The following is a 6,000-nucleotide window of genomic DNA, read 5'->3' as shown; positions in this document are numbered from 1 at the left end:
TAGTCTTTTACCCCAAGCATGGACTTATGGTTATATGTTGGAACCCAATTATTAATTGGGTGTTATTTTGATGTTGACAGATTCGGGAATCTGTCATCTAGCAGCAAGGGTTTTGTCCACGGGACTTCAGCAGTGTGAGGTGTGTTTTTCTTTAGTAGGAACGGGTCTAAGGCACCAAGGTCGGCCTGTATATGCGATATGTTAGTAGTTGAGTGTGGACGAGGCCCGAATCTCATAGCAGTCGAGTGTGGGCGGGGTCCGAATCTTGTAGTATTATTAGAGTATAGTTATGTGACTGTTTAATAGATATAATTGTTGTTTGTGTGATACTTGTATGCATGTTAGCAGCTGAGTGTGGGTGGGGCCCAAATCTCATTGTAGCCGAGTATGGGCGGGGCCCGAATCTCGTAGTATTATTTGAGATAGATATGTGACCACTTGTTAGGAATAGATGTACTTGTTGTCTTTGTAATACTTGTATGCATGTTAGTAGCAGAGTGTGGGCGGGGCCCGAATCTCCTAGACAGCGGAGTGTGGGCGGGGCCCAAATCTCCTTGACAGCGGAGTGTGGGCGGGGCCCAAATCTCCATGAGATTGGGTGGGGCCCGTATCTCATAGTTACGTGTTATGTTTATGATATGTGGTAGTTTGGGGAGACTCGCTAAGCTTCGTGCTTACAATTTTCAGTTTTGGTTTCAGGTATTTCGGTTTTCAAAATACAAGCTCAGGATGATTACAGTGCACACACCATTTCTTCAGTCTGGGTTGTTTATACTCTGATATATTTGACAGATGCTATGATACACGACTTATGATTTTCATATGATGAATGATACTTATAGTTTTATTAATGACTTTAAAACGAAATTTTTGGTTTGTATTTTGGGATGTTTCAAGTTGGTATCAGAGCCTTGGTTTGAGGGATTCGGGCACACTCTCGGGTGTGTTTGAACTCAAAATAAGGACTTGGTATGAAAATTTTCAAAAGTAAAATCATTTTATAAAAAGGAGTTTGAAAAGAATTTGAAAAGAGAAAGGAACTTTGAAATGAACAAGGTGTGTGATGCGTGCAATCAGCCGAGCTCAAGTGAGTACTCCCAAATTACCCATACAGGTTTATGTTATGATATGCTTATCAGTTTTATGAGAGCTGCATGCTAGATTAGGACTAAGGATCTAGGGAGGATGCCTTATGTGCCTGTTTTATGTGTAACAACTTTATGAACTTCATGATAGTACGGATTAGATAGTATGATGGCCTAATTAGAATATGCTTGATTATGTGTACCCAATGCTAGAATGTTGCTTGCTTTGTGCTTTTACGAGTTCTAGTTATCTTTTACTAACTAGTAAACAATATGTTAAGTTACATATTGTGAGGACTAAATAATTTTAGAAGGTTAGGTTTAGCCTTATTTCGCAGCTCGCATTTGAGTCTAACCGTTGTAGGGTAGAACCTCTCATTCGAAGAATTATCTAGTATTACTTTTATGAAATAGTATTCACGAGCAAGTTAGGGGATGACAGCAGGGACTTCTTATGCAGCTGATGGTGGAGAGTGGGATGGTGATTACCCTAGGGCAAGCCTAGGATGAGAGTAGCGTGTGAAGCAATAGTAGTAAAAGGGACTTGGTGAAGTCAAGGCAGATCTTGAGGAAAGTACAGATAGATGTGGAAGGTAGTATGGGCCCGTACTACTGAAAGCAGAGGATCCGTACTCGAATCAAGGAAGGCTAAGATGAATCTAGGGACTTGTGGTGTGTGAGATCCCACGAGTTACGATGAGTATTCTGATGATTCTTATCGTATATTTCAGAGTATGGTTACGCTTTATGGTAGACCAGATGGCAGTTCTGTTGTCGATGAGGGATCAGGCGCAGGCTCAGGAGTCGGGCAGTAAGACGACCAGATTAGGGAGTTCATCTTCTCTGAGAGTATGCACAGTATCACTTATCATATTCCTATGACCTTTGATATGATCAAGGAGGGCATTTTAGAGATTTGTGATGAGAGGCTGAGTGCATTCTGCACTGAGATAGCAGTCATGATAAGGCCACATACGTTGATGTTTCGGGAATTCAGAGCTTGGGAAGCTCCATATTATCATGGGGGTTAGGGACCCCATTGCTAGCAGTAGATGGTTGGCAGATGTCGCCAACATTTCTCGTACCAGCCATTGTCTCGAAAGGAGACAAGATCCGACTTACTTCCTATCTCCTAAAGGACAGAGCACGTGATTGATAGGAAGTGCTTGGTAGTGAGTTGAGTGATGAAGCGGTTGATGCTATCTCATGGGATGACTTTTCGACCAGATTCTGGGCGGAGTTGCCCCGGCAAGTGAGGTGCAACAATTGGCCCAAGAGTTGTTGGATCTACAGCAGACGATTGAGACTGTGGCAGGGATCACTACCAAGTCTCGTGAAAGAGCTTACTTGGTACTGCGGTATGTAGAAGATGTGGAAACAAAAAAGGTAAGGTATCCGGACATACTCAGAATGATAGCAGGGAGATTGTGAGTATCTCGGGTGTGAGACCCTGAATGATATGACTTTTAGAGCCCGAGAAAGGGACATTGAATTGGAGCACATTGGGAAAACGGAGCCAGATCAGTTAATTATATTGAAGGGTCTAAGGAGGAGACCCAATATTTTAGATCAGCTTTTGAGAGGCCAGTAGGGCTAGATTCCGTGCAGCACTTGCGGGAAACTACACGGTGGAGCCTTTCGTTCCAAGGGTTTGAGTAAGTGTAACTTTGGGTTATCCTCTTGTGTTTTTTTGAATTATATTTTCAATAGATTCCATATACCAATTGCATACCGAGAATTATTAGCAGATAGCAAAAGATCACTTCCTTAATTGCGGGATTGGGAGAGTACAACGTCATCTTGGTTTATTCCAAGACTGAGGAGCACCTGAGGGAGGTGCTAGATACTCTGAGGAGGGAGAGACTTTTTGCATAGTTCTCCAAATGTGAGTTCTGGTTGTGCTAGGTGTAATTTCTTGGGCACCATGTCAACCAGAAGGGTATACTGGTCGATATGGCCAAGATAGAGGTTGTGATGCAGTGGGAGATTCCGAGGTCTCCGACAGAGATTCGGATTTTCCTGGATCTAGCTGGTTATTATTGGATATTTATTCAGGACTTCTCCAAGATTGAAATTCCTTTGACCCGACTGACCAAGAAGTCGGTGGCCTTTCGTTGAGGGCCTGAGCAGCAGGCAGCCTTCGAGACTCTCAGACACTGGTTGTACAAGGCACTGATTCTCACCCTGCCAAAGGGTGTAAATGATTACGTGGGTTACTGTGACACTTCGATCACGGGCATGGGTGCGGTACTGATGCACCGGGGCCACATGATAGTGGGCCTTAGGGAATCAGGTTGGGGATTCCGGTCAGGACAAGAGTTCAGTTTGGGATGATAGGCCGTGTCTATGCTCGGTGTTGGATGGGTTCAGATTAGTAATCAACAACTGAGATAATGTGATAAAGTGTTGTTAGTCTGCGGGTGTAGCCATAGCATTCACTAGTAGCTAGATAGTGTTAGAGTGTTGTAAATCAACAGGTGTAGCTGTAGAATCCACTAGCAGCCAGATAGTGTGAGAAAGTGTTGTAAGTATGCGGGTGTATTCATAGCATTCAGTAGTAGCTAGAAAGTGTTAGAATGTTGTAAGTCTGTGGGTGTAGCCATAGCATTCACTAGCAGCCAGATAGTGTGAGAAAGTGTTGTAAGTCTGTGGGTGTAGCCGTAGCATTCACTAGCATCCAGATAGTGTGAGAAAGTGTTGTAAGTCTACGGGTGTCGCCGTAGCATTCACTAGTAGCCAGATAGTGTGAAAAGGTGTTGTAAGTCTGCGGGTGTAGCCGTAGCATTCACTAGCAGCCAGATAGTGTTAGAGTGTTGTAAGTCTGCGGTTGTAGCCATAACATTCACTAGCAGCCTGATAGTGCTAGAGTGTTGTAAGTTTGCGGGTGTAGACATAGCATTCACAAGGTTGGCAGATAGTGTTATAGTGTTATGAGATTGCGGGTGTAGCAATAGCATTCACTAGGTTGGTAGATAGCATGAGAGTGTTGTTAGATCGCAGAAGGAATAGTGGTACTCACCAGTTCAGGTGCAATAGTGAGGGCGTGACAAATCCACAGATTGGGTTACAAATTTCCTCAGATGAATTAAACTTGTTTAAGACAGTGATGAGACCGTGGGAACGCCACTACAGTTATGAGATCAAGGAAGCAATGGACTACTTAAGGTCGTTTGTGATATAAGGCTACCATTGATTGTGTAACATTTACTTTTAGCCTTGGATTTGGTGCTGTCAGGAATCGACGACCCGATCAGTTGAATAGTGACAACTATCGACAGACAAGAATTTCATTCGGAAATCATGTGGGGCGACTACGTAGGAGTCCATTGGCTCCGCAACAGGACTGGAACCCGGTATCCCAGGTGACCGGCAAACAAATTGAGACCGGGGAGGTCTTAGTGGATTTTGGAAAGCAGTCATAAGGTAGTTCAGTGTTTCAGGCAGTATTAGTGCTTCAGGTTTGTAGGTGCGGACGAAGAAACTGATTGATTGGGAAGTGATAAGTCACTCACGGCGGGATCTAGTTATAATGATTCTATATGGGCGGTCTGTCAGGGAGTCAGACCATATCGACACTTTGAATTTCAGATTGAGTAGTGGGATCATGTTGCAAGGAATTCGTTCAGTCTTCGGTTTTAGAACCATGTGAGTGATGATTTAGATTGCCTGGGCAAGGTTGGGGTTACGCTCGGGATTGTGGCCATGTCGATCAAGTTGAAGGGTGTCACAACCAGGAATTTTTATGTTTTGTAACAATAACATCTATACCAACCTTTGTGAACCAAAAATGTGAAAGCATGTATGATGCTTATTCAATAACAAAAAAAACTTCAATCAAACACCTTATACAAGCACTGCAAATAGTCAGCAAAGAATTGGAAACCCTAGAAATCCCGGTTTAAGTCCATGTTGGACTAGGATTTCCTTATTGGGCCCAATGGGTCAATAAGCTTCCAATTTAACTATCTTGGGCTTAGAACTCTTAAATGGGCTCTAATTAGACCCATATACATGAAACTTAATATTTGGGCCTTATAAGCCTAAAATAAACTAGTTTATCTTAAATGGGCCTTATTGGGTCACAACAAATTTATATAGCCTTAATGAATCATAAAAATCATTCCTCGATTTATTTTGGGCCGAAAATCACCTAATTGGATCATAATATGGGCTTAAGCATTAAAGGGGCCAATCTCTCTTCTTTCTTCTTCTCTTCTCGGCCCAACAACACAAAGGGGGAAGGAGTTGACTTTAGGATTGCCACCTCATTATTATATGTTCGTCTTCCATGCACCAACACATACTTCCATGCACACATCATTTCACTCACTTCTCTTCCTCTCTTTTTTCTATCCTCGGCCGAGAACCACAAAGGAAAACACACACACATTTCACTCAAACACTCTCAAAGAACTCTCTTCATCCTTCATCAAATTTTCGAGATCTAAGGGCTTTTCAAGGAGATTATTCCACAAAATTCATCATCTAAGGTAAGTTGATGTTTAATCTATGATCTAATGTGACAACCCGAAAATTTTTATTTTTATAAAGCTTAGTCAATCAACCCAACTGGTTGTCAAAATCATTAGTATAGAGTTCTAGATAGGTTACAGGTCATTCTAAGGAGTTTTGAGCCTAATACACTTAAGGAATAAGTGTTAGAAAGTACCCGCTTGAACCACAGTGTAGCAAATCGGACCCTAACCCCATCTAAGTGAGTTCACGGCCACAAGACCATGAGTTTACGGCCGTAAACTCATGTGGCCGTAAACTCAAGGGTATATATAGAGCATTGGGTCATTTCCTCTCATTTCTTCCTTTCCTGGCCAGATTTCCTTCCAAATCCTCTCAAGTATGATCCTGATCTTCGTCCCCGGTCTTCAAAACTCGTAAGCTTCTTGTCTTAACTAGTTGA

This window comes from Lactuca sativa, chromosome 7 (genome assembly GCF_002870075.4).
Source record: "Lactuca sativa cultivar Salinas chromosome 7, Lsat_Salinas_v11, whole genome shotgun sequence".
Taxonomy (NCBI): Eukaryota; Viridiplantae; Streptophyta; class Magnoliopsida; order Asterales; family Asteraceae; genus Lactuca; species Lactuca sativa.
Note: the sequence above shows the minus strand (reverse complement) of the source record.